A 9053-nucleotide genomic window follows, 5' to 3' on the forward strand; every position below is an offset into this window, starting at 1 on the left:
GTGTTACCTTCCCTAAAATATATTACTTTCAAAAATAATTCTTCTTTATCATTTTGTTTTTCCTTTTCAATATAAGACTTTTTAAACCTTCAAAGCAGCAAGGTTGGAAGAGGCAAAAATGTTTAAACATTGTTGGTAAGGAGTCTGGGTGTGTGCATGCATTCAGGCACATAAGAGCTTGATATTTTACTGTGCTGGCAATTTTAGATACATATTTCTCCATTTATCAACTGAAAGATAGAAATGTGACTTGGTCAGGTTTAAACATCCCTTCAAAGAATATAGTATTAGTGACTTTCAGTAAAGAAAGAAAAACTAATCCAATGCCAGTTGTACCTTCCAAGCTCATTTATACATAGAAAGATTAAAGTACTGTTTTAGATTTACGGTAAAGGAATCACAAGATATATTTTCACAAGGGCAACTAAAGCAGTTGAAGTTTATAGCATAATAAAATAACAGAAATTACTGAGTGTTTGGGGGGCAACAAATGGCAGTGATCTCACTGTGTTACCACAGAGGTTTGAAATGTTATGGGAATCTTGGTGCATAGGCTATTATTGATAATGGCAAAATACTCAGTGGAAACATGAAAGAACAAAAATGATGCTCTGAGGACCAACAATGATTCAGAAGACTCTCTAGATAGTAGGCCCATGGTGGTCATTTGCTTTGAATTACGTTTCTTACACTAATCAGAAAAAAAAAAAAATCATGTATTTGAAAATCTAATCAGAAATACAATTGTTAGAAATTAAAAAAAATCACTAGTAAGCAAACTTCATAGGGATTTCTGTTGTTTAAAAGCCATTTGTCTTAAGTTGTAATGAAAAAATAAGATAATTCTGTACAAGATTTTTCATAACAGAAATTGAATTTTAAATCCAATTAGTGGTGTTTTAACAAAATGAGACACTCTCAAAAGTCTATCTCTAATTCTATTTTTTTTTTTTTTCAAAAAAACTTTACGTAGTTCTGTTGTTCAGTTACTCAGTCTGTCTGACTCTTTGTGACCCCCTGGACTGCAGCATGCCAGGCTTCCCTGTTCTTCACCATCTCCTAAAACTTGCTCATGCTTATGTCCATTGAGTCCGTGATGCTAACCAATCATCTCATCCTCTGTCATCCCTTCTCCTCCTGCTCCCAATCTTTCCTAGCATCACAGTCTTTTTCAGTGAGTCGGTTCTTCACATCAGGTGGCCAAAGTATTGGAGCTTTAGCTTCAGCCTCAGCCCTTCCAATGAATATTCAGGACTAACTTCCTTTAGGATGGACTGGTTTGATTGATCTCCTTGCAGTCCAAGGGACTCTCAAGAGTCTTCTCCAGAACCATAGTTCAAAAGTATCAATTCTTCAGTGCTTAGCCTTCTTCATGGTCCCACTCTCACATCCATACATGACTACTGGTAAAACCATAGCTTTGACTGTATGGACGTTTGTTGGCAAAGTGATGTTTCTGCTTTTTGCAAGCAAACATTAAGAGAATTCAGCACCACCAAACCAGCTTCACATCAAATGCTAAAGGAACTTCTCTAGGCAGAAAATATAAGGGAAGGAAAAAGACCTACAGAAAATAAACCCTAAACAATTAAGAAAACAGTAATAGGATCAAATGCACCAACCAAAAAACATCCTGGCTGGGCAGATGAAAACATCTGCAGGTATGCATTTCTACTTCCTTACCACATCACCCTGCCTGACCCCTCAAATTGTATGTAATTATTTTATATTGTTAAGTTTATCATGTTCCCATTATGGCATGCAATTGTAATTATCTTTTATTTTTTGTCTGACTATTGATTGTGAAAACTGAAAAATATCTTTTACTATTGTGATTAACTATTACTCACTTAGTACTATTGTATCATGATTGATCAGCAGAAAAACAATAGAAAGCTAGATTACCAAAACTATCATTAATAGAAAAACTTGTAATCTCTTTTTAAAATCCAGATACATATCAGAATCATCTTGAATTTTTTTGAAAAATACAAATACCCATGTACTGCTCTTTTTTCTCCTGTCCAGAACTCCAGATATATTCCTAATGAACAACTATGTTTAAAACAACTGGACTATATGATGATCCTTTACTTTTATCTAGTTTGTTTCACTTTTTCTATTTCACATTCAATGCTTCCATTACATTTAGTTTATGGTTTCCAGTTTACCCATCTCTCTCTCTCTCTTTTTTTTTATGTTCTTTCTCAAGCCTTTATCAAGCATAGTAGAAAAGCTTTCCTATACACACACACACACACACACACACACACACACATATATATATATATATATATATATATATATACATAATATGTATGGTATATTTTGGAAAACTTAGGAATTTTTGCCTAACTAAAAAAAAAATTACCACATTTTGATTCTATGTGTTTGACTTAGTATTAACAGAATGCTAGATTTCTGATTTAAAAAAGCAGATATGAACAAGCAACAAAGGTTTACTGTATAGCACAGGGAACTATAGCCAATCTCTGTAATAACCTATAATGGAAAATAATTTCAAAATTAATACACGTGTATATGTATAACTGAATCACCTTACTGTGCACTGAAACATTTTAAGTGAACTTTACTTCAATAAAATAAGAATCCCAGGGATGGGGAAGCCTGGTGGGCTGCCATCTCTGGGGTCGCACAGAGTCGGACACGACTGAAGCGACTTAGCAGCAGCAGTAGCAGTAGCAGCAGCATTAATAAAAAAAACGTATAATGGTGAAAGGACTTCCCTGGTGGTCCAGTGATTAAAACTCCACATTTCCAATGCAGAGGATCTGGTTCCATCCCTGGTTGTGGAGCTAAGACCCCACATGCCTCATGGACAAAAGAACAAACAAACAAAAATTAAAAGAAAAAATAAAGGTGAAATAAAGACATTCTCAGACAAAAGAAAATTGAGAGAATTGATAGCTAACAGAGAGACTCTAACTGAAATGATAAAGTTTCATATCTTCAGATAAAATGAAAATGATACCAGAAATTTGGAACATCAGGAAGCAACATAGAAATGATAAATAATCCGGGTAAATATAATGGCAAATTTTTCTCTTTTTGAGTTTTTAAAAAAATATTCAAATAAATTTAAATTAAATATTTAAAATATTCAGAGCATCAAATAAAAAAACAACAAGGATTCACTGGATAGCACAGGGAACTATATTCAATATCTTGTAATAAACTATAATGGAAAAGAATCTGAAGAAAAGTGATGTCTCTGCTTTTTAATATGTTATCTAGGTGTGTCATAGCTTTTATTCCAAGGAGCAAGCATCTTTTAATTTCATGACTGCAGTCACTGTCCACAGTGATTGAAATATATTCTAATTGATCTTTAAAAACAATCCTTCACCACATAGTTGTATAGAACTTCAGTGGAAACTTTATACATATACCAACCTGAGGGTAATGTGTATCTTGGACACACAGATTAGCATTGCAGAAATCTTACATTACTATAAAAAAAAAAAGCCCTAAACTTTTCAGCTCATGTGAATTATTTTCTCTGAGTTTTGGGTTTAAGAGTGCATATCTTCTACCTAAATAATATAGATTCAAGTTCTAAGTAGCAATTGTGTTTCATAGAAAATAATTCTGGAGCCTTCAACTGAACTAGAACTATCATTGACTAAATCAAATGTTATATCCATTCAAAGTTTTTCAGTGTAGTTTAGGAAATAATGTTCACATAATTGAATGATTATTCAAATAAACAGACTGGACAACTCAGATTTTTTTTTTTTTCTCTACTGTGAGGATTGCAGGATCATAGTTACCTGGCCAGGAACTAAACCCCTGCCCTAGCAGTGATAGAGCTGAGTCCTAACTGCTTGAACCACCAGGGAATCCCCAATAACTCAGATATTCGAAAAGTTCATAGAAGCTTTTTCAACTAAAAAAAAAAGGAAACAAAAATCATAGAGATAACTGTGGGTAAGGTTAAAAAAATAGTTTTTACAGATTAGGTGTTTATAACTGCATCATCAACAAACATTAACCATGTAAAGTGATGATGAATATCCAGAAGATATTCCTGTAATAAAATATAAAGGTAGGGAAAAACTGTTGTTGTTCAATCATTAAGTCGTGTCTGACTCTTCGCGACCCTTTGGACTGCAGCACTCGAGGTTTCCCTGTCCTTCACCATCTCCCAGAGCTTGCTCAAATTCATGTCCACTGAGTCAGTGATACCATCCAACCATCTCATCTTCTGTCATCCCCTTTTCTTCCTGATTTCAATCTTTCCCAGTATCAGGGTCTTTTCCAATGACTCGGCTCTTTGCATCAGGTGACCAAAGTATTGGAGCTTCAGCTTGAGCATCAGTCCTTTCAATGAATATTCAGGGTTGATTGCCTTAGGATTGATTGGTTTGATCTCCTTGTGGTCCAAGGGACTCTTAAAGAGTCTTCTCCAACACCACAGTTCAAAAGCATCAATTCTTGGGTGCTCAGAGAAACAATAGTGTCAGGATATAGACAATTTAGTCACAGATATAATGTGCCTAAAGAAAATACAATTTTATAGCCAATCCTTTATTTTTCTTTCTTCTCAAAAAGAAAACTTTGAAACCTTTGTCTTTTAGAGACAGCTGGGAGTTAGGTGAAATATTAATATCACAATATTTTAACTCAAGAATCAGTTTTAGCTATAGGTTATCTCTAATTCATTGTCCAGGCCTTTACCAACACAATCCTTATGTCTTAATGTTATGTTCTGTATTATAGTACAAGTCATCATTGTGTATAAACAGAATAAAACATGTTATTAAAGTAAAATAAAATTAAGCATTCTATTAAAATAAAAGATTGTATTAAACTGTTACCAAAAGTAAAGGAATATTTACACATTGAAATTTTTATTTAATTTTTAAATAATTATGTTTGTGAATTTTTTTTCTTTTTCCAATAGCACAATATTCACTGCATGCATTCTTCAGTTAAATAAAACAATGAGCTAATTAAAACTCCTTTATATTTTTATGTTTATCCATTCACCTCTTGCAAAATGTCATTACTCATATAAAATCATTAAAATACACTGATGAACTTTATTTTTGAGAAAATAATACCTATCATTAATAAAATAAAAGATTAGTTAAAATTTAAGAGTCATATAATCTAAAACAGAGAAATGGAAGGGTAGGAGTGTGAAAGAAATAGAAAGCAAAAGAAAGTGCAAAAATTTAGAGTTTTTACATGCTCACAAATTTTGCAGTAGCAAATCTTCAGCATAGCTGAATAGTACTGACAGAATATCCCATAAAGCCTGAATCAGGAATCACAGACATTAGTAGATGGAATGGGGATTTAGAGGGCAAGTGAGATATTTTCAGTGAAAGTACCAATTTATCAGCTTCTAACAAGCTTGAATCTACAGAAAATACCAGGAAGGTGGGCAGATAACAAAATGACAATGAAACAAGGGTAGAAAACTGAAGATTTGTCTTCTGAATTTTGAATCAAGTTATTGGATAAAAGGGGAAAATTCCTGTATGATTTTAAGCATTGGGTAAATTATACAGAATATAGTTGCATTTCACTAATGTATTTAAGTTTATAAAACAAATTTTTATTGAATTTCATATATAACTTCATATATTAATAATTTTTAATGCAATGAATTTCATCGCTAAAGTCACTCAATATATTACTGAATTTTATGTCAAATATTCCTATAAAATATTACTAAATCTATCTCAAAAGCCTATATAATTGGAAAATACATAGCAAACTTACGTGAAGGAAAATAGGGAAACATTTGAATAAAATACATAACTGACAATAATTATTAATCTAATCCATTTTAATATATTTTAACATGAACAAACAGGTTCCCAAGTCATGCTACAAGTTAATGCCAAATATATGAGCCATGAAAATATTGCTTCATTGTTTACTTATTCATGTTAAATATTAATTGATTTGGACATGTTCCTGTAACTCAGCAGTAAAGAATCTGCCTGCAATGCAGGAGATGCAGAAGAAGTGGGTTCGATCCCTGGGTCAAAAAGATCCCTGCAGGAGAGCCTTGAAACCCACTCCAGTACTCTTGCCAGGAAAATCCCATGGACAGAGAAGCCTGGTGGGATACAGCCCATGAGGTCACAAAAGTTGGACACAACTGAAGTGACTTAGCACACATGCATAATTCACAGATCAAATTTTGTGCAATTACACTGACTTTTTAAAAAATTTGAACATACTTTCTTATTAGAGACCACATGACAAGAATCCAGAACTGTACAATTCTGGAAGTTGAGAAATTATAAAATCTTTATTTTTTGATATTCTAATTTTACTTTGACCACGCCAACAACTACCACTAATGCTGCTGCTGTAACTACTATTACTAGGTACTACTACCTAGTTATTATTACCAAAACAGGAACAGAGTCAAAGATACAGAGAACAAACGTGTTTGCCAGAGCAGAGCAGTGTAGGGGAACTAGTGAAATAGGCGGAAGAAAGTAAGAGGTATAATGTAATAGCTTTGTATACTGACAATAAATAACTAAAAGTAACATACATACATTTAAGTTTGTGGTTCAAAGAACCACCCATTACTATTATTACCACTACAAATACTACTAATGTAATACTCAAAGATGAAATGTGTCACATTGATAGCATATATCAAATATTTTTAGGGCCGAGATATATTTTTCTTTATTCCTTAATGATAGAGGTCAAGTTTAGTTTTTTTTTTTCTTTTCCACTGCACTCCACTGTGATTGGTAACTAGCAGTCATTTAACACCAACATGTTTACAGAAAACAAAACTTCAGCTCAAACTTCAAGAAAAATGTTGATGTTTACCTAAAACTTTCATCTTTGAAGTATTTTTGACATTAATTTTTAATTGTGGGATTATGTTCCTGGATATGATGTGTGGATATCCTTTGAGGATTATGTTGAGTATTCCTCCTATGATAAAGTATTTTAATAGGTAATGAAATAATAACAAGCTGTAATCATTTAAAAAAAAGTGTTTCTTTGAACCACACACTTAAATGTATGTATGTTATTTGAATAGAGTTTTATTCCTATTCTTTTTCAATCAAATTGACTTACTTACTTAATTTCATTTATTTTCTTGTTCTATTTCCCTTTCTCCAAATCTGATATACTTTTCTCTGAGTTTGCTTATCAGCTTTCTGACAAATCATTCATCTACAACACTAAGTTAGTTCCTGATGCAAAAGATTGATCCAATATTTTTATACCTTACAAAATGATCACCACAATTAAGTTTAGTTATTTATTGTCAGTATACAAAGCTATTACATTATACCTCTTACTTTCTCCCACCCATTTCACTAGTTCCCCTACACTGCTCTGCTCTGGCAAACACCTGTTTGTTCTCTGTATCTATGACTCTGTTCCTGTTTTGTTATGTTTCTCTTTGCTTTTCTTTTGGGATACTACATACAGGTGAAATATATTTGTATTTCTCTGTGTGACTTATTTCTCTTGTACTTCCCTGGTGGCTCAGAGGTTAAAGCGTCTGCCTCCAATGCAGGAGACCCGGGTTCGATCCCTGGGTCAGGAAGATCCCCTGGAGAAGGAAATGGCAATCCACTCCAGTATTCTTGCCTGGAGAATCCCATGGATGGAGAAGCCTAGTAGGTTACAGTCCACAGGGTCGCAAAGAGTCGGACATGACTGAGCGACTTCACCTTATTTCTCTTAGCATAATACCCTCTCGGTCCATCCTCATGGTCATGAATGGCAAGATTTCATTCATTTTTATGGCTGAGTAATATTTTTATAGATATCAGATATTCTTTATCCACTCATCTTTCAATGAGTACTGTTGTTTTTGTTCAGCCACTAGGTCATGTTTGATTCTTTGCCACCCCGTGGACTGCAGCACATCAGGCTTCCCTATCCTTCACCATCTCCCAGAATTTGTTCAAACTCATGTCCATTGAGTTGGTGATTCCATCAAACCATTTCATTGTTTATTGACCCCTTCTCCTCCTGCCCTCAATCTTTCCCAGCATCAGGGTCTGTTTCAATGAATCAGTTTTTCACATTAGGTGGCCAAAGTACTGGGGCTTCAGCTTCAGCATCAGTCCTTCCAATGAATATTCAGGGTTGATTTACTTTAGGATCGACTGGTTTGGTCTCCTTGCAGTCCAAGGGACTTCAAGAGTCTTCTCCAGCACCACAATTCAAAAGCATCAATCCTTCTGTGCTCAGTATTGTTTATGGTCCAAATCTCACATCCATACATGACTACTGGTAAAACCATAGCTTTGACAATAAGGACCTTTGTTGGTAAAGTGATGTCTTTGCCTTTTAACATGCTGTCTTGGTTTGTCACAGCTTTCCTTCCAAGGAGCAAGTGTCTTTGCAGCCCATTACAAATAAAGTCAGACATGACTGACCACATGGAGCATAAATATAGATTATTTTATTACCTTTTGTCCTTTAACCTTCCTACTAGGTTGATAAGTGCTTGAGCTACTGACTTTTGAATATTTGCTTGCACCAGTGAAATTTTTTCCTTTTGTAGTTTTCATATTCCTATGATCATTTCTTTTCCATTTACAGAAGACTCTTTAACATTTTTTTTTGTATGCTGATGTAATGGTCCCAAGCTCTTTTAGCTTTTGCTTGTCTCTAAAACTCTCTCTCCATTAAATCTGAATGATAGGTATCAGGCAGAGTATCCTTGGTTATAGGTTTTTCCCTTTCATCACCTTAAATATATCATGTCATTTCTTTCTGGTATGCAACATTTCTGCTATCAAGTCAACTGACATGTTTCTATGAGTTCCTTTGGATGTATCTTGTTGATTTTCATTTTCTGCTTTTGAAATTTTCCCTTTATCTTTAATTTTTGCCACTTTAAATACAATCTGTCTTGGTGTGGTGCTCTTTGGGTGTTTCTTATTTGGGACTCTCTGCTTCCCAAATCTGAATATCTATTCCCTGTCCCAATTTAGAAAAAAATTTAGCTTTTATTGCTTCAATTCTCTATCCTAATTTTATTCAATTATCTGCTAGTAATATATGCACTATATAATAATACA

General features: G+C 33.8%; 1 non-coding gene across 1 annotated transcript; it reads left to right on the forward strand.

Annotated features, from left to right (window-relative positions):
* Nucleotides 1-7492: 7492 nt before the first annotated feature.
* Nucleotides 7493-7565, forward strand: TRNAW-CCA (transfer RNA tryptophan (anticodon CCA)). The gene has a single exon. It is a non-coding gene; the product is annotated as a tRNA-Trp (tRNA).
* Nucleotides 7566-9053: the final 1488 nt, after the last annotated feature.

Source organism: Ovis canadensis, chromosome 9, assembly GCF_042477335.2.
Source record: "Ovis canadensis isolate MfBH-ARS-UI-01 breed Bighorn chromosome 9, ARS-UI_OviCan_v2, whole genome shotgun sequence".
Lineage (NCBI taxonomy): Eukaryota > Metazoa > Chordata > Mammalia > Artiodactyla > Bovidae > Ovis > Ovis canadensis.